Source organism: Podarcis liolepis (genome assembly GCF_965112155.1).
Source record: "Podarcis liolepis genome assembly, chromosome: 2".
Taxonomy (NCBI): Eukaryota; Metazoa; Chordata; class Lepidosauria; order Squamata; family Lacertidae; genus Podarcis; species Podarcis liolepis.
Window position 1 is genome coordinate 12,744,990 of NC_139555.1, and position 26,265 is coordinate 12,771,254.

The following is a 26,265-nucleotide window of genomic DNA, read 5'->3' on the forward strand; positions in this document are numbered from 1 at the left end:
GTACAGCACGCAGCAGGTGCCTCAGTTTGTGGGACCTTGTTGAAGAACGAGGCTGAAGAAGGAGTTTCTCTTTGAAACTGGGATCAACGGGCTCCAGCCCTGTTTGCTACAGATGCTCCGACGCTTCCAATAATTCTTGCTTCGGAGATAATGAAAACATATCATTAATTGTAATACGTATTGTACTTATTTTGATGATTCTGGAGTACCGCTTGTATGTACTACATGCCTTGTAATAGCGGGTACATTGAGACGAATACAATTCGTTGTACTTTGCTTGCCATATACTGTGTCTTTGTATGCTGGCCCGAACCCCTGGTTTTTCTATTTGTGTACGTTTTCATACAGCGGGTTCCTTATTTTGGTGCAAACTCTGAGAAGCGCAGGCCGGCCAGTTCTTCGGGAAAGGCGCGGAGTCAACTTGCGCTTCACGGTTTGGGGCTTTAGGAATCTCACGTTCATAGTTAATACTTTTATATTTCCTAGTTATTTAACTTCTCCCTAGACGCCTTTCTCTCCCGCCGCCCGCCACTTCCCCAACAGAAGCTCGGTTTTTCTTCTTCTATTTTATTTTATTCCTTAGTTTGGGCACTAATTAATTTTTTAAGTATCTTTTTTATTCCTCCTCCTGCTGGGAAATGGTTCTAGTTTAGCCCTATATACTTTTCTCCCCCTCCGCTTTTTTTCCCTTTTCGCCCTATCTGGAGCGGCGGTTCAATAAATAACTTTAATGAGGATGGTTTAATTGCTTTTGGATGCGGACTGCAGACGAAACGTTTGGCTGAATTATTTCTTCGGGAGGAGAGTCGGAGTTTACTTTCCTTATCCAGGCTGCCAAAACTGTCTTCATAAATACTCTCAATCTTCTCTCTCTCTCTCTCTCTGTTTAAGTGACTCTGGCGTGTGTGCTTGGAGGGGGTGGGGAGATCATTGGAAAGATGCTTATCATTTTTTTCTTTATTTACCATTCCCCATTCTGTTCTGGAAGACGCCTCTAACCTGAGAAATGTATTCCATTTGAAAGTTTCTTTGCTGAGCCCGAGACTCCTTAATCAAGAATCCCCCCACCCACCCCCGTAATGTTAATCCTCCCACCCTTTCGTCCTTTTCACTCCCTTTTCCCGCCTAATTTTAAGTTCCGCGTAAATCCAGCAAAATAAACATGTCAGCTGGGGAGACTAACAAGTCAGGCCGCCGTGAGTAACTGCCCTGCCGATCTGACAAATACGGTAGATTATGAGCCGGAGTGCGCCATCCATTTGAGAGAGACAGAGGGACTGAGTAGGGCTCCCTGTTGGCTTGGGAGAGAGAGGGTAGCTTTAAAATTGATGGCTCTGTGCGGCCCGTTATTATTAATAATAAAACGTCTCCAGCCTGGTGAGTAATCTTGAAAAGGGCTTTTTGAGTGGCGGGCTCTGAAATGAGTTACCGCTTTCCCACGGGACGCGGGCCGAATCTGGGAATTGGAGAATTCGTAGGACCGGAAGGAAGGAAGGAAGATCCTATATGTACTAAAAGCGAGCTGCCTTATCCAGTGGAGGATGGTCCATTAGGGCATGTGGGGTGCTGCCCCACCAACTTTCGTCGTCCCTCAGTCAGCCCACACCTGCCTATTTTCTCTTTTGCTGTCAGCTTCCGCTTCCTCAGTCTCTGTGAAACTCAAGAGCAGGCATAGGCAAACACGCCCCCCCCAGATCTTTTGGGACTACAACTCCCATCATCCCTACCTAACAGGACCAGTGGTCAGGGATGATGGGAGTTGTAGTCCCAAAACATCTGGAGGGCCGAGTTTGCCTATGCCTGCTCAAGAGGGAGGAAGATGCCAAACTAGAATTAGTTGGCTGTGCTTGTCATGGGCTCTGTGGCGCCATCTAATGATAGGCTCCCTGTCTTCCTCCCTACCGGTTCTAATGGACACCAGCCACCACTGCTGTTATCCTAGCACCATCTTTGCAGAAGAAGGAGGTGTCTGCAGGCTTAGGAGAACCCAGGGAGAACTGGCAATGCTTAGTGGGTTGGGAACGCTGACTGGCTATGGAAGGAGGTTAATGGAATGGGGTGTCCCGGGAAAGGGCATGGTTGGGTGGAGCCCAGAGCAGGAGTGCTCCACACAGCAACATTATGTTGCATGGCTATGGAGGCCCAAATTAAGGTCTGTTGAATATCAGGGAAAGTGGGACATGGGATTGGGTAGAGAGGAAGAAAGATGCATTAATGGACAAACATGGACCAAGGTAGCCTTTCAAACATTGGTGGTTTAATTGAACAGGACTAGAATATCCTGCTTTACTTAAACTAGCTAAGGGAAGTTCAGGGTCTTCACCATTGGGAGACAATGAAAGGTTGGCATACTACCACACCATGATTTACAGGATTGCAACTAACCTTCAGTAGAAATTATTATGTAAGGCCTTTAGAGAGAGCCATTAGGTGAATGCAGCACAATTCAATAAAATCTACTCAGAATTAAGTCCCACTGAATTCAATGGGGCTTAACGCCAGTTAAGTGAGCATAGGATTTGTGGGAGGATGTGCAGGTAAATCACAAATGCATGATTGCTAGATAGTCATATCCTCTAAACTTCTGTGGCAGAAGGGGAACAACACAAACTTAATATTTACTTCTTCCTGTCACTAAACACTCCTTTTCTTACCTCCAGTGGGGCAGGATGTCTGTTAGCTCTCCTCCAAAGAGCACACTCAATTTTGAACTGGTCTATGGACTTCTGCAAACTTGGCTGCCTGGTTTTCATCACTGTAACTGTTGAATCCCGGCAAACCGTTTGAGGTGAGTAAATATTTTCTAGTTAATAGTCAGAGAGTGATTTCTTTGCTAAAAGAGAAACATAAATGGGAGAAGATAATAATCTAAGTCAGCCTAAAACATCATTGGGTATCATAATTGTTATAAAAGGTTATGCAACCTTGGCCTAATAGCTTATAGAGCGATAAGCTGCACACAGGGGGTGATTTTAACTCTGCTGAAATAGCTATTTGCATTTTTATGAAGGTGAGAAAGGGTAAAGATAATTAATAAATAAGATATCATCTCCTACTCATCTAAGTCCATCCAACAGGATTGACCCTGGATTCCCATGGCACTGAATGACAGTCAGTTGCTACTGTTTTTAAACAGCAGATGGGAAGAAAAAAACCCCAGAAGAGGAGAAACAAGGCGCAACTGTTCCTTTCTCTATCTGCATTTTGGTCCCAGATTAGGATGCGTTGGTTTTTTCAGGCCTATGGAAAGGAATAATGTGAGACCTAGACAGCCGTTGGGTTGTTTGATCTTCTGATTATCTGATGCTTTGGGCTGGTTGTGGTTATATTTGTTTTATCTTTTGTCGGTTTTATGGTCCTTGTATTGATTTGTGCAATTTAATAGATGGTTGTGCGCCACCCTGGGAATGTTGGGGGTCGAAGGACTGAATACAAGTGTCATTTATTCATTTATTCATTCAATTTATACCCTACCCATCCTCCCAAGCAGCTCAGGGCAGTGATAGATAGATAGACAGACAGACAGACAGACAGACAGACAGACAGACAGACAGACAGACAGGCGGATAGATAGATCCTTCACTTTGCCTGCTACCTCAACTCAGATGGAGGTCAAAGTACTGTAGTTCAGTATGCTGAAGGCATTGCTTAAAAAAAAACAACAAACTACAACAGTGTAGTCATTAACATTTTAAGGACCCTTGGGTCTTTTATGATTTTTTTAAAGTATTGTTCAGACTGTGTCCAGGATATGCAAACCCACTGAAGGGACTTTTCACCGCTTCGGTAATACATAGAAGACTGCTGAAGTCAAACAGGTTAATCCCCATAGAGTTATGGAAGGGAGATAATTCAGGAGTAGCCAACATTGTGCCCTCCAGATGTTTTGGACTACAACTCCCATCAGACCTGACCCTACTGGCTGAGAGTGCTGGGAGTTGATAGTTCATTAACCCAGGTAAGCATTGGCCTACCTGGGTTAAGGAAAGGAACAAACGCGATCAAAAGGTTTAGCTTGGAGCCAGGCAAAAACATTCCTTTATAACCACGGCTTTGCCTGATTAAACACTGTGTGGCTTTTTAAAGGTGTTTGTGAGAGGTGGGGGTTATTGGGTTGTTTCTTTTTCTGTCTGTTTTTATTATGTTATGTATTTTGTGTTTTTATGCTGTAAACTGCCCTGTAACCCCGCCGTGATCTTCAGATAAAAGGCAGTATATAAATTTAATAAAAAATAAAATAAAGGTTTGGGACATTTGCAGTGCAATCATGTCTACTCAGAAGTCCTAATTAATTCAATGGGGATTTCTCCTGGGTAAATGGGGTTAAGTCTGCAGCAGGAGACTTCAGCTCTAAACATGCTTACTAGGAGTCAAGCCCTATTTAACACAGTGGTACCTCGGGTTAAGTACTTAATTCGTACCGGAGGTCCGTTCTTAACCTGAAACTGTTCTTAACCTTAGCCGCCGCACGATTTCTGTTCTCATCCTGAAGCAAAGTTCTTAACCCGAGGTAATATTTCTGGGTTAGCAGAGTCTGTAACATGAAGCATATGTAACCCGAGGTACCACTGTACAAGTGAGATTACCTTGAAGTCAATATTGTTACAAAAGTCGGGTGTTTCCCGCTCTCTCTGCCAAACAGTGGCCAGAGCCCATGGGGTTCCACTCCCTCCCTCAGGGTTTGTGGTCCTTCGGAGAATTGAAGATGCTGCGGGGACTGCCGTAGCTTTAAGAAATTTAATTTATTCACATATTTACACCTTCAGTGTGCATGGAGGCAGTCCAGATCTTACAGCACGGTCATCTCAAGAGGGGTTTGTCTCCCGCAGCAGTCCAGTCCAAGGCATATCTCCATTCTCATGTTCCTAAACAACAAGCCTCTTTTATTCCGTTCTAGTCGTCAGGTCTTTTGATGTTTTGAAGTACTAATGGCTAATCTCAGGAGTTTGCCGAGTTCATCAACACTTGTAGGATTAAGGACTGGTACACAATTAGGACATTTACATACTTTAATCAACTCTTCACATGCTAATTGCTGATGCTCAGAAGTAGGTACACGCCTTCCAGTACACATGGATCTTGATCACATTCTCTAAGCCTGACACAGTCTTTACACATCAACATCTCACACCCCTTGCATAGCCTCCTTTCTAATACACATTGAGACGGTCTTATATCCCAGTTATACAAGTTCTAATTAAATCCTCATATTTACTAAACCTAAACATTTAGCCACAGAGCTATCACAATATGAATAGGATAGCACTGTTACAAGAGTCCCGATTGTCCGGGAATATAAAACCGAGGGACTGACCGGAACTGCCTATAGAAAAAGGAGGGAGAAACTCCTAGGTAGTTGTCAATGGAAGAGGGATGAGACGCCCTCCAATTGCCCTCCTACTCCCAGCATCAAATCTCAATGGGTTTGTTCTTTCCCAGTCCAGGGAATCTGCTGGGACACACAGACTTCTCCAAATAGCAGAAGGAGGCGGCGGTTTCATCATAAAATGAGAGCCGGCTTCTGAGCCAATCGACCACTGAGTCACCCTGAGGCTTGGCTCCGGGTTGACTCTACTTGGCGAAGGAGCTCGGTTTCTTTCACTAGAACAAACAGCTCGTTCTCCCGTGCCAGCTCCCTCCTCCTGACAGCTCAGCTCTCCCTGGAGGAGACCAGGGCGCTAGTTCAGATGTCAGTCGGACCAACATTCTGCAAACTCCCAGATGAAGGAGAGAGGCATTTGTTTTGCTTATATTCTTTTCAGTCCTTAGGAACCCAAGAAGCTGCCTTATACCGAATCAGACCACAGGTCTCTCTAGCTCAGTGTTGTCTATACACTGATCGGTGGTGACTCTTCAGGATTTCCAGCAGGGCTTTCCAGCCCAGCCCTACCCGGAGATAACCAGGCTCGAACCTGTAGGCTCTGCCACTCAGCTACAGCTCTTCCCCAAGAACCTCAGGGAACTATGGCAATGCGAAGAGAACAAATATTTTGAAGCAATGGACTCTGTGCCTTTAACATCATCTAGTGCACAGGTCAATCTCCTTGTTTAAAGCAATAGTCACTGCTACCAGTGATTTCGTACGCCAATCAATCAATCAATCACCAATCAACCAACCAACCAACCAACAACATGCGTTCTGATTACTCTTCAGATTCCTTTCCCTTCTTTAAATCACAACCTTATTCTTTGGGCAACTCGTTCTTTCTATCAAGAGAAAGAAAACAGAAGAAGGCAATTGTGAGGAAAGGGACTACAGATAATGTTATGGTAGTCTATTATGTGGTCACATTTAGCCCTCGTTTATGAGTGCAAGTAAATTTCTGGGCTCTCTGTTGCAAAAGGACTTCATAGAGTGAGCCAATCTACGCGAAAGATAAAATAAAATAACTAAGGAGCACTCGAGCGTTTGAATTTTTGTTTTCTACATTTGTTTTGGTGGGGAGACGACGCGGAGGATACGAGACAGATTTATAAAATTATGGACGGAGACAAGCGAAGGAAATCTCTCGAGCCCCCCCCCCCCAACAAGCCCACTTTTATTAAAAGTGTATGCGTTGTTACTAGACTTGGAGCAACGCAATGAAATTAGTTGGGGGGGAAATCTAAACTACCCAAATCAATTGTTTCTGTGGTTGGTGGCCATCATTTTTAAAAGGCCCTTTAAAAAACCAGTTAAAGACAAACCCATGAAGAACAGGACTATCAGATGGCATGGCTGTTAATGAGGGATACATATTCAGAGAGTGTACGTATATCCCAAACAACAGGTGAAGGCGATCGTATTCAAATCCTGCTTCTAGACTTCCAGGAAGCAGCTGGCTGGCACTGGGCAACATAGAAAACTGCCTCACAATGAGTCAGAAACTGGGGACCATTTGCACGCAGGGCAGATGTTTTGCCACCGAGCTATGGGACTTTCCTGTAGGAAGAGGATGCTCAGTGCGATAAACAGACCTCTGGTCTGTTCTAGCAAAGCGGGGGTGGGGTGGCGGAGACTTACTTGGGCTCCAAATGTGTAGCTGTGGTGGTGAGCGGGTCAAGGGGATCGAAGATCTGCTACTATTCCTGCAATGGGTATCTGTCTCCAGCGTCCTATAGCCGCTCAACCAACCTGAAAGGGGAGCTTTCTTCCCACTCTTTGTGCTTAATAGAGCCAATCAGAGAGAAAGGAGACGGGTCAGCTGCTGAGGGTTATTCTGGGCAAGGTGTGCGCAATGAGAAGTTGTTTCATATGCTCCAAAGCTAAGCATTTAAGGAACACTGAAAACACAAGGTGCTTACATGTCAAGAATACAAGTGCACAAGTTCTGTACAATGGAAGAGAAATATCATCTAAGTCCTCTGAAAAATATTATTGGACTGCAGTGGTACCTCGGGTTACATATGCTTCAGCTTACATACGCTTCAGGTTACAGACTCCGCTAACCCAGAAATAGTGCTTCAGGTTAAGAACTTTGCTTCAGGATGAGAACAGAAATCGTGCTCCCGCAGCACGGCAGCAGCAGGAGGCCCCAATCTTAGAAGGGGGTGCGGCTGTGAGGTTGTGTGGCTGTGACTATCATGAAATGATCCTTCACTTCTGAATTTGCCACTATGCCACCACTTGCCACTGCAAAGAGTAAAGTTTGCTGTATCTGAGGTGCCTCTGGTTGCAGTGGTGTCTTAGGCAATTTGAGATTCTGGACTTCATAGCTTTCCCCACCCACCCTTCTTGAGATGGAAATGTGTAGTTCTTCACTTCTTTCAAAGTGTGGTTAGCCAGCCCTGCTGCGTTGGAGGGCTCTGCTCGTTCTGCTGAGTGGGACTCTGAATTTCTACCCTCAAGTGGTGTCCTGATGGAATCATGGCTCTGCTGCGCGTGGATAGTTAGGAATGAATTTGACAAAAATGCCAGGAGGAGTATCTCTCTCACCCCACCGCCTTGTTCAGTATAAGGCTGCAAGCCTAACCCCATTTACCTGGGAGGAATCCCTATTTAATTCAATGGGACTTACTTCTAAGTAGACACCATTAGGCTTGCAGCCACAGACACAAACGTTCCTCTTCTGATGACACATAGGTCTTTTGATCACTGCAGATGGTGACAGCAGTCACGAAATTAAAAGACGCCTGCATCTTGGGAGAAAAGCAATGGCAAACCTAGACAGCATCTTAAAAAGCAGAGACATCACCTTGCCAACAAAGGTCCGTATAGCTATGGTTTTCCCAGTAGTGATGTATGGAAGTGAGAGGTGGACCATAAAGAAGGCTGATCGCCGAAGAATGGATGCTTTTGAATTCTGGTGCTGGAGGAGACTCTTGAGAGTCCCATGGACTGCAAGAAGATCAAATCTCTCCATTCTGAAGGAAATCAGCCCTGAGTGCTCACTGGAAGGACAGATCCTGAAGCTCAGGCTCCAATACTTTGGCCACCTCATGAGAAGAGAAGACTCCCCCCTGGAAAAGACCCTGATGTTGGGAAAGATGGAGGGCACAAGGAGAAGGGGACGACAGAGGACGAGATGGTTGGACAGTGTTCTCGAAGCTACCAGCATGAGTTTGACCAAACTGCGGGAGGCAGTGGAAGACAGGAGTGCCTGGCGTGCTCTGGTCCATGGGGTCACGAAGAGTCGGACCTGTCTAAACAACAGCAACAGGTCTTTTGACACTGTGTGACACCCCGCCTTCCCTCAATACACACTTGCAACAGCAATACAACGCAATCTTGTTTCCAGGACGAGTTTTGCTTTCCTTCATCCAAATCGCATTGAAAACAAACTGGGAAAAGGGGCCTTCAAGGAAACTTAATGACCTAAGGGAAGATACTAGGATGGGAAGGTAGCCCACTTGGCAAAGCCGTAGGCAGCTGGAGGAGCAGGGGCCCTGCGCCAGGATTTTGCATTGTTGCCACTGGATGCAGTTGTGGGAAGCCACGAGTGAAAGTATTTTATGGGATAAGACCGCTCGTTACATTCTCGTTGGGATATTGAGGCGGGAAGAGGATTGGATCGTGTAGCTCCTTTTGCCAATATTTGTATTATTATTTATTGGATGTATTCCCTGCACCTTCCCGCAAGGAGCCCAGGGCGGCAGTGTAGATACCAAAGGTGCCATCTCCCTGGGGCACTGGGTGCCCGAACACCCACAAAATTCCCCATGAAGGAGCCGGTCACCCGAAAATTTGCATGGCACCCACGGCCCGGCCACTCACGGTCGCGGGGGGCCAAGCTGGAACTCCTGGTATCACCCACTTCTAGGTATATAGCAGGGGTCAGCAAACTTTTTCAACAGGGGGCCGGTCCACTGTTCCAATAATGAGCGAATTCCTATGCCCCACAAATAACCCAGAGATGCATTTTGAATAAAAGCACACATTCTACTCATGTAAAAACACCAGGCAGGCCCCACAAATAACCCAGAGATGCATTTTAAATAAAAGGACACAATCTACTCATGTAAAAACACGCTGATTTCCGGACCGTCCGCAGGACGGATTGAGAAGGCGATTGGGCGGGATTCGGCCCCAGGCCTTAGTTTCCCTACCCATGGTATATAGGACTGGGACCGTGGAAGGAAAACCACTGTCTATTTGTACAGTACAGTGGTACCTCGGGTTAAGTACTTAATTCGTTCCGGAGGTCCGTACTTAACCTGAAACTGTTCTTAACCTGAAGCACCACTTTAGCTAATGGGCCTACTGCTGCAGCTGCGCCGCCGCTGCGCGATTTCCGTTCTCATCCTGAAGCAAAGTTCTTAACCCGAGGTAATATTTCTGGGTTAGCGGAGTCTGTAACCTGAAGCGTATGTAACCCGAGGTACCACTGTATCTTACTGCCTGGCTAAATGCCCGCCCCCGCCCGCTGAAATATCTTTTGCATTGATAGGTACTAGCAAGTCGAGAAGCTACAGGGGTAAGTAAAGAGGGGCAGAGTCCTCTATGCTTGAAATTCTTTGAAGGCTCGTCTTTTTCATTAGCCACGTGCTTCAGGCTTTCCCGTTGAAGTCAATGGGAAAGTTGGGCTGGACTCGACTCCCTACGCTAGCAGGGGACAGGGAGAGTTTTACGACCCGCCAGCCTGTTGGTTATAAATAACGCGCCGTGCACGTGCTTCGAAAGAGCCCATTTCAATAAAATCCAGCGCGGTGACAAACGGTCAAGGATTAAAATGAATAATATATGCCGGGCTGTATAAAAATTACAGTCTTACAAAACCAGCCTATAAATTTAAATTTCCGCTCTAGACTAGCGTGTGTGTGTGTTTGAGCAGCTCCAAATTGTTCCTTGACAAGACCAGCCGTGGCTTAGGAGCAGGCAGCTATCGCTAAGAGAAACATACATTTGTCCTGGGGGATGTTGCTAGGATGTCCTCATACACGCACTCCTTTACGTGTGAAGTGGAGTCTGGGTCATCAAGACTTTTGCCACCGCAACTTTACCAGTTTTTAAGGTGCCGCAAGATGTGATAGCGCGGTCGCATATCACGTTTACCCAAAAGTAAATCCCATTGAGTTCAATTAGACCCACACTTAGAGAAGTGCGGGTCGTGTGTAATACAACTCCACGTGTCTGGGAGTCAGCCCCGTTAAATTCAGTAGGACTTACTTCTGAGTAGACACGTGTAGGACCCCCCGATGCTCGTGTACATTTACTTAGCGTGGAGGGATGGGGAGAAGAAGCGCCACTCGTTAAATAAATGTCTGGCTACTGTCGGGTCCACTTCCGAAGAGAAAAGGAACTCTGCCAGAAAACGCCGTGGGCTGGAGAGACGGAAATGTTGGCAACGGTATTCTGTTCACCTCCTCCCCCGACCAAATACAATTTTGTCCTTCCTTTTGACCGGTGGGAATGTTTTGCATGAAACATCCACCACAAGACAGGTGGCTCCTGTGACGTCACAGTGCTAGTCAGGCAAGAGGATGACGCCATGTCTCGTCTGATCTTACCACTTACCGGAAAAGGATGAAGGAGAAGAGAGGGCTAGGCTGCAGGATGCTCGCTCGGTCCCCCATTGATGCAGAGAACCTGGACTCGTGGATGCTATGACCAAACTTTTCCTGAAAGGTTAGCTCTCCGTTGCTTTGACTATCCTTCATTTTGGGGGGTGTATGTGTGTGTAAAGCACGTTAGGAAGCTGTAAATACCTCAGCCTTTTCCTCTCCTCTCCTCTCCTCTCCTCTCCTCTCCTCCTCTTTGTTTTCTCCTCCACTCCTGACCAGATTTAGACTGTAAACTCCTCAGGGCAGAGCTCCCTCATATGCTGATGTTAATTTGTGTAATTGCATGCCTATGCTAATGAAGACTAGCTTTGAACGAGGGATCATCAGAGGGATTAAAAACTGGTCCAAGCGTGATTTTCTCTTTTGTTTACTTGGAAACTAATCCGGGCTAGAGGCTGTTGGTTATGTAGCTCAGGGGGTATAGTCACTCCAGTTTAATTAACATGGAATAGAGGAGGGCCCTGATTCCGTGTATACATGCGTCCTAAGAATCACTGGAATGCCAGTTGTTGGGAATCAAAAGTTGGGAGAGTACTATCGCCCTCATGGCCTGCTGGTGGGCTTCCTATTGTGGGCCGGCTTGTTGGCCCCTGGGGGGACAGAGCACTGGACTCAATGGGCCTGATCTAGCAGGTCTCCTCTTAGACAGATAAGAATAACCTGGAAGCAAATATCATATTTGAGGAGCGTGCGGCTACCTGTTTGCGTTTACATACCGAAATGCAGTCGCGTTATTTTTTGCTCGATATGTCGCAGGGCTCAGGTTAGGCCCTCTCCGAGTGAAAAACGTCTTCAATCTTAGTGATTTCTTAGGAGTCAAAACCGATTAGTTGTCTTTGTAAAGACTGATTGCTGCACTTGTGAATGGTTTCTGCATAGTATCTGGGCAGGGGCTCATCCTTCCATCCTCGATGTGTTTAGCCGTCTACATCACGTCTCAACCCCCACCCCAGGGGAGTGTTCTCTTACACCCCTCTCTAGCAAATTTCCGGAAGGCTCTGTGAGCCTCAGCTCCCTGATGCAAAACATGAACTGTTGGTTTGACTGCATTTTAAATACCCCACAGTAGTCAGGCTTCCCAAGAAACCATGGGCAGTTTATTTAATTTATTACATTTATTACATTACCTTTATCTTCTAAGGATCTCAAGGTGGTGTTCACACGTGTATGTACACAACTCTATTACGTTAAGACAGATTATTTATTGGGGACAAGTTTACCAGCTGGTGAGGCAGACAAACACATATAACTTCAGGAATATATATATTCCAGATAAATGGGAATTATGTGAACTGACATCATCGTTAAAAAGCGTTGCCATTTGTTCTGTTTATGGGGCTCTATCTGTGATGGCCCATTCACATGCATGCAAGTTGTCCTTTCCTGTTGCACGTGTGAAGGAGCTTCAGGTTTCACCTCTCTCTCCAGAATGTGTCTCCCCCAATATCCGAGCTGTAGCTGTGCTCTCCGAGTCAAACATTTTTGACGCCACGCTTTGAGGTGGATTACATGTGCACATTTATCACTTGATATTTCATAACTCAGTAGTTCAACTGAATACAGTGGTACCTCAGGTTACATACGCTTCAGGTTACAGACTCCGCTAACCCAGAAATAGTGCTTCAGGTTAAGAACTTTGCTTCAGGATGAGAACAGAAATTGTGCTCCGGCAGCGCGGCAGCAGCAGGAGGCCCCATTAGCTAAAGTGGTGCTTCAGGTTAAGAACAGTTTCAGGTTAAGAACGGACCTCCGGAACGAATTAAGTACTTAACCCGAGGTACCACTGTATGTGAATTGCTTCCTCTTAGAAAACGTTGTGTTCGAGGTAATGTGAGAAGCTGGAAAACCAACCTCGGTGCTTCCTTAAGGCGTTTGGAGGAAAGAAGGGATATAAATGTAATAATACATTTTTTTTAAAAAAAAAGTTCTGCTGAAAATGGTAATGATGACTGTCCCAGACATGTTGCCTGCTGTTTATGGCGAGCCTCTTGTTTCAACAGCCAATGATGGCATTAAACAGGCCTGACAGGCTTGCATTCTTTCAAACTCGGTCATGTTTTTTTAAAAACGACCATATAAACAATGCGTGTCATTGTTCTTAATATTTTATCTCGCACCATTGTTATATACGGCACTTCAGAGAGTCATATAAGCAAAAGGCCAGATCTCTGCCCCGGGGGAGATTACAGTTTAAACCGCAAGAGGCTAGGAAGAATATCCGGGAAAGCAGTTACACTTACTTGGGCATGTGGACTAAAGGAGTGAGGACAAAATTTGGAGAATGTAAAACGTGCATACCAAAGGGAATTCAGAAATATCTGCAGCAGGCATTCCAAATATGACTATATTCAGCTTAATTATGTTACAATGATACCTCGGGTTACAGACTCCGCTAACCCAGAAATAGTGCTTCAGGTTAAGAACTTTACTTCCGGATGAGAACAGAAATCGTGCAGTGGCAGCAGGAGGCCCCATTAGCTTAACCTGAAGTGCTTCAGGTTAAGAACAGATCTCCAGAACGAATTAAGTTCTTAACCCGAGGTACCACTGTATTCCCTGTGATTGATTGGTTTCAAATAATTGTGCAATATAGTTTTAATTAATTCTGCAACTGGTTGTTCCTTCTGTCCTCTCTTGGCACAAGGAAAGCAAAACAAAAATAACCTCTGTGCTGCCCGAGTTACAGGAGGATGGGTCCATTCCTGCCAGATTAAGCAAAAGATGGGCTTCATTCCAGCGACGCGTGTTTCTTAATTCACCCTCCTACGGTCCACGTTCTGTTGCGGAGTCAGTAGAGGAACCTGAGTGAGGAAGGCAGGAGTGGAAAAAACAACCCCTCCTCTGCTTGACATGGGAGCTAACATTAAACAAAACTCTCTGGAAATGAATTATTATCATGCTTTTTTAAATTAACCACGTTGTTTCCTCATTGGAGTGGCTTTTTTTGTTGTTGCTGCTTGTTTTTGTTTTCCCATTAAAAGTTCAATCTGGCATCAGGATGTCATCAATCTGCCTTATTATCGCCAGTCAATGAAATACACATTGGCTTTTATGATGTTGCTTCTGAAGCAAACCGAGATACACAAAAGCGGCGGGATTCAAGTAGCAACCAATAAAAAGTTACTGGTGCCGGGAAGCGGCAGACGGGTTGGAAGTGGGGAAGGGGCGCGGGGGGTGGGGGGTGGGAAGGAGAGACAGGGCCGGCGAAGATCTGCGGTCACTGTCTACCATCTGCGGTTCGGGTGAGAAGGAGGACGATGACGTCAGCGCCCTCTCAGCATCCTATTAATGCCTAGTTTTAAAAGGCCGGAATGCCGCCTCTGAGTCGGAAGGGGAGGTTGCCCCCCCACCCCACCGCCAGTCACGCCCCTCCCTGATAAACGACAGAGATAATGAAACCCAGGACATAGGGTTTACATGAGTCAGAGGAACTGATCCCTCGAGTTTAGTGTTGTCTGCACGGACCGGCAGCGGCTTTCCAGGGTTTCAGGTGGGGGGCATTCCCAGCCCCATCTGGAGAAGCCAGGGCTTGAACCTGGGACCTTCTGCATGCTTTGGTGTTGAGCTGCAGCCTCCACCCCCATCGTTCTGCCCGGACACTGAGGTCCAGCGCCGAGGGCCTTCTGGCGGTTCCCTCACTGCCAGAAGCCAAGTTACAGGGAACGAGGCAGAGGGCCTTCTCGGTAGTGGCGCCCGCCCTGTGGAACGCCCTCCCACCAGATGTCAAAAAGAACAACAAGAAGAAGAAGAGTTTGGATTTGATACCCCGCTTTATCACTACCCGAAGGAGTCTCAAAGCGGCTAACCATCTCCTTTCCCTTCCTCCCCCACAACAAACACTCTGTGAGGTGAGTGGGGCTGAGAGACTTCACAGAAGTGTGACTGGCCCAAGGTCACCCAGCAGCTGCATGTGGAGGAGCGGAGACACGAACCCGGTTTCCCAGATTACATGACTACCGCTCTTAACCACTACACCACACTGGCTCTCAGACTTTTAGAAGACTTTTATCAGACTTTTAGAAGACATCTGAAGGCAGCCCTCTTTAGGGAAGCTTTTAATGTTTGATGTATTAGAGTATTTTAATATATTTTTTTTGGAAGCTGCCCAGAGTGGCTGGGGAAGCCCAGCCAGATGGGCGGGGTATAAATAATATATTATTATTATTATTATTATTATTATTATTATTATTATTATTATTATTATTATTATTTCACCATCAGCTTCATTGAGTGGACAGTTTAGAAACAACTAAGCCAGCACTAAGATTCTTGGGAGTGTTATCCCTCATGCAAGTTTTATGATGCTCTTAGGATGCTCTCCTGTACACCTACAAAGCGTCCCCCCACAAACAGGTGTGGTACCACAAATTCTACCAGACATCTGCATTATGAGCAGTTTTAAAAACCCCTAATCATCCTCAGCAGTTGGCAGGGTAATTCAGAAGACCAAACTACCCTGGGATAAGAGAGCTCGTTGTGTTATAAAAGGTAAAAGGACCCCTGACCATTAGGTCCAGTCGTGGACGACTCTGGGGTTGCGGCGCTCATCTAACTCTATAGGCCGAGGGAGCTGGCGTTTGTCCACAGACAGCTTCCAGGTCATGTGGCCAGCATGACTTAGCCGCTTCTGGCAAACCAGAGCAGAGCATGGAAACGTTGTTTACCTTCCCGCCAGAGTGGTACCTATTTATCTACTTGCACTTTACGTGCTTTCAAACTGCTAGATTGGCAGGAGCAGGGACCAAGCAACGGGAGCTCACCCCGTCACGGGGATTCAAACCGCTGACCTTCTGAATGGAAGCCCTAGGCTCAGTGGTTTAGACCACAGCAGCGGGGGGGACGGGGACATCAGACTTGGAACCCAAATGTGGTTCTCCAAGCCTCTCCCCCCCCCCAAGCCATATGCCTTTCATTGGCCTCCTTAAGGGCTTTTGCCTGGCTGCTAAGTGTCCTTAAGCTTTGTCACTGCCTCTTGCCTGCCTGGATGAAGAGATCTCTCTAGAAAGAAACTCTGGCTTCTGTGTGGCTCACTGTAGTAGAAAGATAAGAGTCACACCTGTCACTCTGCCCACTTTTGCCTGTATGGGTTCAAACGTTTTCATGTGTTCATACCTGAACACGTCAAACATGGAGCCACCTGAGTACCTCACTTGCAGTGACCATGAAAGCAATGCAAATACTTCTTGTTCATGGGGCCTTGTTCACACATGCATGATTGACCTGAAATACATCTTGAGAGACCTTTCTCTGCTTTGGATGAAAGCAGCACTGGGCAAAGAGCTAATCAGAAACACAAAACTCGATAGCTCAATCGTCATGATTACAGCCATTTCCTCACGTCACAACAAATGGAATTTGGAGAAATATCATGATGCCCCCCCCCCCCACCCCGCAATGAAGCCAGACTATACACATTGAAAGCTGCAGACTTACCCAGGAGTAAGCTCCGTGGAACACAGTGGGACTTACACCTGAGCAAGCGTGCGCAGGGTTGCACAGTTGGTAAGCTAGAAGCCAACCTTGTGCAGACCAGTAAAGTAGCCTATACAGTGGCACCTGGTGTTACATACGCTTCATGTTACAGACTCTGCAAACCAAGAAATAGTACCTCGGGTTCAGAACTTTGCTTCAGGATGAGAACAGAAATCGTGCTCCCGCAGCACGGCAGCAGCAGGAGGCCCCAATCTTAGAAGGGGGTGCGGCTGTGAGGTTAAATATATGCCGATGTGAAATGTGCAGGCTTCTGTATGAGAGATCACAAGACGAGTAGTACTGTAATAACAATTATGACTTTATTTATTTTATTTGTAAAATTATTTATATGCTGCCTTTTGGGTCCCAGCCCAATATCATAAAAGCTCAATAAATACAGTGATCTAAAGCAATCAAAATTAACAAAGGCATCATCATTAACAAATATTTAAAAGGCCAGTGAAAACATTTACAAAGACTAGTAAAAGACTTACTGCACTCTTCAGTATGCCAAGTGCCTCACAATTCTTAGCCATTTGGTTAGAGGCATGCATATGTGTGGTAGGTGCATTATGTAAGACTGTGTTCGTGGAAGACAACCTTACTCGGCTACGAGTGAATGCAGAAGAAGAAGAAGAAGAAGAAGAAGAAGAAGAAGAAGAAGAAGAAGAAGAAGAAGAAGAAGAAGGTGGTGGCGGCTGTGGAACAAGGAAGCCCAAATGAGCTTGTTATCTAAATATGGGGCTCCATTATTTTTCTGTCTGCACTGGGTGAATTCTGGCACAGAATCTTCAAACAAATGTTCTGGAAGAGGCCCACTCAAACATGTGCAACTCGTTAGGAGCAAACAGCTTGAAGATGATAGCCAGAATTGATAAGCAGAAGTATGGTATAGAAATTGAGAGTGGATAGAGAGAAGACCCTCCAAGACCCTCTAGATTAGTGGTTCTCAACCTGTGAATCCCCAGATGTTGTTGGACTACAACTCCCATCATCCCTGAACTCTGGCCTTGCTAGTGAGGGGTATGGGAGTTGTAGTTCAACAACATCTGGGGACCCACAGGTTGAGAAAGGCCGCTCTAGATGCTCATTTAACCTGTGCTGACCTTCCTTAGGCCAAAATACTATGCTTAGAGTTACTGACCTCATTTCCTTCTCCCGCCTTCTCCATGCCGTTCTCTTGAGGGGAAACATCAATTTTCGGATCTCTCTCCATCCAGGGGTGACAATTTGAATAAAATATGGGGGGGCAGTAAGCCCCATGCTGCATAATCATTCAGAAGACATGGCACATGCACATTTTTTGAATGGCAATGCCTATCAACTTGGGGGCCCCCTGGCCCCCTCAAATATTTTATTTTGTGGGCCAAAAGGACCTTGGTTGCTAGGAGTTGGCTCCTATGTCTCCCGCCATGCTGCAAGAGCAAGCAGGGCCTGTTAGCTAGAACTAGGGACCTTTCTTATCAAATATGTATTGTATGCATGTATGTATGTGTGTATGTATGTATGTATGTATGTATGTATTGGAGAACAGCCTTTACCAAAGTTGTCATGGACTTTGAAGACGCTCAAACTCAGGATGAAAGGAAGAAACATGCTAAGAGGAAGGCACATTTGGCAAACCCTCCCCATGATCAACTCCAACCCACGACCTATGTCTCCACTGTGGAAGGATGTGTGGATCCAGAATTGGCCTCCACAGTCACTTATGGACTCACTGTTAAGAGTGTGTTCATGGAAGACAATCTTACTCGGCTGCGAGTGAGTGCCAAAGAAGAAGAAAAAGATTTCTTGCAATTAATGTAGCTTATTTTCCAAACTCAGAGTCTGCGTGTTATTATACCCAGGGCAAAGTGTGCTCCTCCAGCAGGAATTTCAGTATTCAGTTCAGCATCAGCCAGCATTTTAACTCCAAAGTCCAATATCTTATACGCCCTCACACAAGTACATACTGAAATTTTTAATCCTTAACATCATTTTGCATTCATCCAGTAACCTATACATTCCTTTCAACTGCTGCCAAGAAGCATAAAGGGTGTTCTGCCCCTACAGGGATCAGTTATTTAGTGACAGCAAATCTCTGTATTAGTATTAGGTAGAAGGAATAACAATGCTTCCCCTTTAAGGAAACACAGTGCTTTCCCCCCTTTTTAGACCCCAAGGCAGGTTGGGAAATGTAGGCACAGCAATAGTCTACTTTCTATTGGCTCTGCCAGAGAGCGGGGGGGGGGGGGATACCTCCCTTCTATTGGCAGTAGCCAGAGCAGGAATAAATCTCCCTTCCTCCTTCGTAATCTAGTAGCAGTCTAGTTATGGCAAACCCAAGAAGGGCAAACTGATTTCGTCCTTACTGTTCAATCTGGAGATTTCTCTCTCTTTCTGGATAGTATTAACAAAACTCCACAAAGCTCTCATACATAGATTTATGTATGAAGATAATCATACATAGATTTATGTATGAAGATAATCAAGGCACGTGTAGAAATATTACTCCCATTCCAATAGGCTGTTGTATGGTTCTGAATAAAGATGGTTAGAAACTTTCTATGAAGTTCTCTGTGGAGCTCTGTAAAGATGAAGTGAGTTGATAGTGTGAAGTGGAATGTCCAGGGTTCAAATCCTAACTCAGCAATTGACTCACATAAAGGGTCCTTAAGCAAGCCATTGTTCTTCTCATAGGAGCCACCTCCTAGGGACCAAGGTCCAAGGTCCCTTCTCCCACCCCAATAATTTTTTGAGAGGGCCAGCTCCCCCCAAGTTAATGCACATTGCCATTCAAATGGTGTGTGCACACCGTGTCTTGTGATTGATTATGCTGGGTGGGGCTTATCTCAGTCCCTCCAATATTTTATTCAAGTTGGCATCCCTGGTTTGTTTAGTCTTGGCTATGGGCCACAACCTCATACACATGTACCTGGGAATAAGCTCTACTGAACTCAACACAACTTGTGAGGAAACATGTATGAGATTGTGCTGTCAGAGGTATTACAAACCTACCTTACAATTATTCTAATGCTTGTTGAAATCAAATGAAGTGATTCAAACATTTAAAACATATTTTGTAGATTTAGAGTTTTCCTGTTATCAAAGAAGACTCTAACTAGCTTTTGAAGAATGAAATATATATTTTATCCACTGAAACGAAACAAAAAGGGGCAGGGGCAGTGGAGGTTAGGATACACCAGGGTGCATTAGCTGGAGTTACATCTCTTCTCAACAGTAAATAAAAATTAACAACACTACCCTTAAAAAATAATAATGAAATGTCTTCAATGCAGTTTTCTAAAGGAAGTTAGCTCTCTCTCTCTCTAGCAAAGAACATTCCTGACAAAGGAATGTTAGTGTGTGTGATAACCTGTCCCCAGATCCAGAAAGTGCTGGTGTGAATTCTAACACTACATAAAAACTTGGCATTTCTCAGAACTCCCCATAAAACATATGTAAAAGAATTGCTACCCGCAATTCATCTGCAGCATTACAGTTTTTGCAGCCTCTAGGGATGACTCAGCAAATCTTCCTCCATTATCTCAGTAACTGGAGCTTCAGCCGAAAACTCCAGACTCCAGACACCGGTGTCAGCGACACCTGACGCAGCAAAATCATAAACTGCCGAGTCATGAGTGATGGTCCGAGGAATCTGAACTGGGCGAAATCCTGATCCATTAAATTTAATGGGATCGCCATTAGCTTTAATGCGAGCAGGACTTCAGCCAAAGTGAATTAAAGTCAGTCGAAGGACAATGTTTTCCTTGAGGCAGCACAATATTTGTGGTGTTGATCTCGTTTCCTTCCCCCACCCGCAGTACTGGAATTACGACGAAATCATATCATCTACCAAAAGATGATAAATATTGAGTGCCTTCCTCCCCCTACCCACCAAGCCTCAACCTTCACCGGTTCCAAATGTGTGACCCAGATGTAACCATTTCCATTTACACCTGGAGTGTTGAAGTAGACTAATTCATTAAAAACAAACTAAAGCAGAATTAAACAGCTATAATAGCGTTAACTCACAATAAATCTCTCCCAAGAAGTAATCGAGATCCGCTGGGAATCTTGTACCTAACAAAGTATGCAAAATATGTGTCTAACTTGGTCCCCTAGTTTGGAAATAGAGACCCCCCCCCAATAGTTTATTAGCTCAAGGAATGGGGGCAACTTAGTGGGAGCCCCAACTTGTGGGCTTCCCAGAAGCACATAGCAGGCCACTGTGGAAAAAAGTTCTATCAAGTTCAATAGAGTTCCTTGCCAAATAAGTGTGTACAGTACAGGATTGTGGCCTTAGAATACATCCTTATGCATACCTACCCAGGTAAATCCGTATAGAGATGTAGCCTCAACCTGATCCAGCAGGGTTATTTTTCTAATTACCTTTATATTGACCCTGTAACGTTACAGACTCTTGAGAGTCCCATGGACTGCAAGAAGACCAAACCTATCCATTCTTAAGGAAATCAGCCCTGAGCGCTCACTGGAAGGACAGATCGTGAAGCTGAGGCTCCAATACTTTGGCCACCTCATGAGAAGAGAAGACTCCCTGGAAAAGGCCCGGATGGTGGGAAAGATGGAGGGCACAAGGAGAAGGGGACGACAGAGGACGAGATGGTTGGATAGTGTTGACCAAACTGCGGGAGGCAGTGGAAGACAGGAGTGCCTGGCATGCTCTGGTCCAGGGGGTCACGAAGAGTCGGACACGACTAAACGACTAAACAACAACAACAACGTTATAGAAGGTAATGTAGAAAATGGACCCAGGTGGTAAGGCAGAAGGTGGATCCAGATCTGGGTGATCCACTCCCAATTGTTTAAGGATAGCAATAACAAACAGGCTCTTTCCACACCCTTTGTCCCCTAAATTAAGTTGCTGAAACCAATACAGGAGTGTGATGCGAAAGGATTGTGAGCTCAGCGCTTGGACCAATTCCTAGGCTGAGTTTAAAAAGGCATCTTGTCCCTTAATTATGTTTCTCTTTCCCTCCCCCCATTTCACACCTGGCTTGCGTTCGTGGATCTCGAGGTCCTGGTTAAAAAACGAAACAGATCCCTTAATACTAAAGGTTTGTCCGCACCTACCACGCAGGGCTGTTGCACTGTTTACTCTACAGCAAGCTGAGGTCCGTGAAATGCTCTGAGCCCTAGAACTCGCTATATAAAATTATTGAAGGATAACTAAACAGCACCGAATGTACTTTTAGACGTCGGCGCAGAATACGTCCTTGTGCCTTTCTGGTTTTTGCAGTCCCGCTGCTTTCCAAAAAGCAGCCTCCGCAGAAGGAGGGAAGAATCATTTGTCCGATTCAACCGCTCTGGGGCGAAGCTTAACTCGGGGCTCAGGGCAATGGCTGGAATAAGGTGAACTAGCTCTTTATCCGTCAGGTACAGAGAGCTCCACGCGCTGTGTTGAAAGGCTCCCTTTGGAAACAGTACGCTTTGGGCTCAAGGACAATCTGGATTTGACGCAATGATGGATTGCAACGGCGGTCGCTGCCAAGTTTCAATGTTCAGCAGGGTTGCAAAAATTATAATAATATTAAAAAAAATAGAGGTAATCCCCCCTCCCTTCAGGAACCTTTACAAGGGAGAACAGCCACCCCGCCCCAACAATCATGGATTGGCTTTTAATTACTACGGGGCAGGCTGAGTTTAGAAAGCGTTTGGGGCTGTGGCAAGGACGATCGCTTTTGGCCTTTGTTGCTACAGCCAAAAGAAAGGATTTATGGTGATGATTCATTTATTCTATACAGCACCTTCAAAGTACTTGGCGTTATGTAAGAGAAAGAAAAAAATAGCCGTGCGCAGTCCCGAAGAGTTATCAACCTAAACCATGAAAGTAGGGCAGGTAGGGAAGAGAAGATTACTTTCTTCAGGAGAGACTGGTTAGGAGGAGATCCTTTCTAAACATGCAGGGAGATTCTATTATATGGGTAACCTCTCATGTGGGTGGCTGCTTTGAGCAGGGCCTGATTTAGGGTTGATGAGGCCCTAAGCTCCTGAAGGTAATGGGGCCCTTTATATGTCCACATATAAATTGTCCTTTGTCAACATCAAATTGTCACTGTTTTTTGTGTTGAACATACGCTATATGGTAATTTATGGACCTAGTAGGTATCTAAAGCCATTTGCACATAACAAAATATGGATTTTATTAAAGTAATTGTTGAACTGAAATACAATTAAGAAGTATATTAATAGTGAAGGGATGCGGGTGGCACTGTGGTCTAAACCACTGAGCCTCTTGGGCTGCTGATCGGAAGGTTGACAGTTCAAATCCCCTTGATGGGGTGAGCTCCTGTTGCTCGGTCCCTGCTCCTGCCCACATAGCAGTTCGAAAGCACATCAAAGTGCAAGTAGATAAATAGGTACTGCTCTAGTGGGAAGGTAAATGGCATTTCTGTGCACTGCTCTGGTTTCACCAGAAGCAGCTTAGTCATGCTGCTTAGTCATGCTGGCCATATGACCTGGAAAAATTGTCTGCGGACTAACGTCGGCTCCCTTGGCCAGTAAAGCAAGATGAGCACCGCAACCCCAGAGTTCATGAATGGACTTAACTGCCAGGGGTCCGTTACCTTTTTATATTAATAGTGAATTTTTTGGGGGGGCCCCAAGAGAGTGGGGCCCTAAGCTATAGCTTGTTTAGCTTATACGTAAATCCAGCACTGGCTTTGAGCTTCCTGGAGCTGTTAATAGTTAATAATTTATTTTATTTACTATAGCACACTAGTGGTTCTCTTGTAGCAAACAGTCTGGGAAGTACTGGATTGTGGGCTTAAGCCAAAAACCTTACAGGAAAAAGTCATGTTTGCTATATTCCCCCTTCCTCCGTGGTGACCTACATTCCAAACTGCCATACATGGCTGCAACCAGGGGTTTAGGGATCCATTTTGTGGGGAATGGAGGTCTTGCCCTGCGATTGCAAAACTCCAGGCAGGGTGGGATCTGTCACACAGCTGGCAGGTGGGCATACATCCTGGCAGAACACAAGTGGGCAGCTTGCTGTAGCAGAAAGCAGGCATAGGCAAACTCAGCCCTCCAGATATTTTGGGACTACAACTCCCATCATTCCTAGCTAACAGGACCATTGGTCAGGGATGATGGGAGTTGTAGTCCCAAAAAACATCTGGAGGGCTGTGTTTGCCTATGCCTGGCATACAGCAAGGTTTGCTAATCTTTGCCCCTCCAGATCTTACTGGACTCCAACTCACAACATTGCTGACAATAGACCATAATGGCTAGAGCTGATAGGAGTTTATCAACATCTGGCAGTAAGCCCCGCCCCCTTTCCAGGTATAAAGCAAGGCAGGTGACAGTGACCTCAGAGAAGATGCCACAAAATATAGTATTTGTTGTTTAGTCGTTTAGTCGTGTCCGACTCTTATGACCCCATGGACCAGAGCATGCCAGGCACTTCTGTCTTCCACTGCCTCCCGCAGTTTGGTCAAACTCATGCTGGTAGCTTTGAGAACACCGTCCAACCATCTCGTCCTCTGTCATCCCCTTCTCCTTGTGCCCTCAATCTTTCCCAACATCAGGGTCTTTTCCAGGGAGTCTTCTCTTCTCATGATGTGACCAAAGTATTGGAGCCTCAGCTTCAGGATCTGTCCTTCCAGTGAGCACTCAGGGCTGATTTCCTTCAGAATGGATAGGTTTGATCTTCTTGCAGTCTATCATAGTCAAGGTCATTGAACCCAGGATGACTTTCTCTTCAGAGTGATCTATGCTGTGATTTCAGAGTGATCGGCTTTGCTTTCATCTGCAGAGAATAGCAGAAGGGTGTATGTTGCCGTGCTGTGTATGCTTAATGTACTTGACGACGCATTGCTCTTCTGGATTAATTAGTGGTACAAGTTTGCACATATGTATGGCTTGGAACAACTCAGCAGAACTTTGTAAGCATATGAAATGATTTCAACAAAGCAGGGGTGGTTTGCTTTTGCACCACTGGAACTGAATGCATTTCTAGGCATGGGCTAGAAGTATGTACTTGCCACACAATATGCCCATGTTTCTCACTGGGAAAATTGAAATTTTCTCCCATATTTAGTGGGGTACTGCAAAGGCCAGACAAATTGCTGGTGGGAGCCAGCGTGTTATGGTGGTTGGATTATTGAGAGCGGGACTTGGAGGACCAGGGTTTAAATCACCACTCAGACGTAGAGCTAACTGGGTGACCTGGGGTCGGCCACTATCTCTCAACCTAACCTATTTCACACGGTTGTTGTGTGGATAAAAAGGAGAGGGGGGAAACCATGTATGCCCCTTTGAGCTCCTTGGAGGAAATGTGGGGTATAAATGTAGTAATCAGAGCAGCAGTAGTAAATAACAACAACAGCAACAACTACAGATGACTTGTGGACTGCCAACAGGCTTTGCCTGACATAAAAATAAAACTCCGTAATTATCCCAGAGAATTCAAATCTCAAAACAAAAGTTTTAGAAAAAATATGCAGATCCACACATTGCAAAATGTATTTCAAAAACAAAAGCAACTTTCCTTCCTTTTTGTTCTCTCTCTCTTTAAAACTGATGAGTCCCTCCTCTGTTGGACATAGAAAATTATTATTATTATTATATTTATTTATTTATTTATACCCCGCCCATCTGGCTGGGCTTCCCCAGCCACTCTGGGCAGCTTCCAACAAAATATTAAAATACAGTAATGCATCAAACATTAAAAGCTTCCCTAAACAGGGCTGCCTTCAGATGTCTTCTAAAAGTCAGATAGTTGTTTATTTACTTGACACCTGATGGGAGGGCATTCCACAGGGTAGGCGCCACTACCCAGAAGGCCCTCTGCCTGGTTCCCTGTAACTTGGCTTCTCGCAGTGAGGGAACCACCAGAAGGCCTTCGGCGCTGGACCTCAGTGTCCTGGTAGAATGGTGAGAGTGGAGGTGCTCCTTCAGATATACTGAAAAAATTATTTGACTGTGAGGGTAAAACAACCATCCTGTGCTGCCTTGGAGTATTTGACTTGTACCCAGTGCTGTGCCAGCAGGGTTCAGCTCTATCACAATGCAACTTCCATGTCTTCTTCTCTCCCCATAACCCCCAAAATCGGCTCCTGAAAGTCCTACTACCCTTCAGTGCCAATTTTGAGGGTGTAGGAGTGGGACTGAAGGGGAAATGAAAGGAGCAGGAGGTCCCAGCTTGTGTACACAAGTCCCATGCCATGCAGCCCTTTTTATCCAAGGAATTTTTATTTTTTTAGCTATCAGCTTTTATTTCCCATTTTTCTTTATTCCTTTTTCTTTTTCTAGGGGAGGGAAGCACTGCATCCAGTGGCGTAGCGTGGGTTGTCAGCACCCGGGGCAAGGCAAGTAATTTGCGCCCCCTAACCCGTGGATTTGCGCCCCCTAACCCATGGATTTGCGCCCCCTAACCCGTGGGTTTGCACCCCCTAACCCTACCCCCCAGATGTTGCGCCTGGTGCGGCCGGCCCCCCTGCACCCCCCACGCTACGCCACTGACTGCATCTCCCCGTAAGATGAAAGACCACATTGAAATGCAAAGCATGATGATGATTGCTATACTTTACTTTTTATATGCTAGGTGTTGCAACATTACAGACAACGTTTGAGAACCATAAATGCCCATGACTGCATCAAAAGAAAGTTACAAGGAGAAACCAATAATTATTGTTGAGAGAGAAAGAGAGGGAAAAAAAACCCCAACAGCTCAATCAGAGGAAGCGGAAGGCCAGCCAGTTCACTTTCCTCCTGTCATTTCTTCCCGGTATGTTCTTCTCTCCACCCCAACAACAACAACCCTCCACCTTCTTTTCTAATAAATTACCAGCCATACTGTTAAACACTTTA

At 45.6% G+C, this 26,265-nt stretch overlaps 1 long non-coding RNA gene across 1 annotated transcript; it reads left to right on the plus strand.

Moving 5' to 3' along the window:
- On the plus strand, positions 1-26,265 carry LOC310700650. The gene is made up of 4 exons (XR_014522661.1): positions 1-170; positions 2,661-2,788; positions 10,857-11,044; positions 26,000-26,265. It is a non-coding gene; the product is annotated as an uncharacterized lncRNA (long non-coding RNA).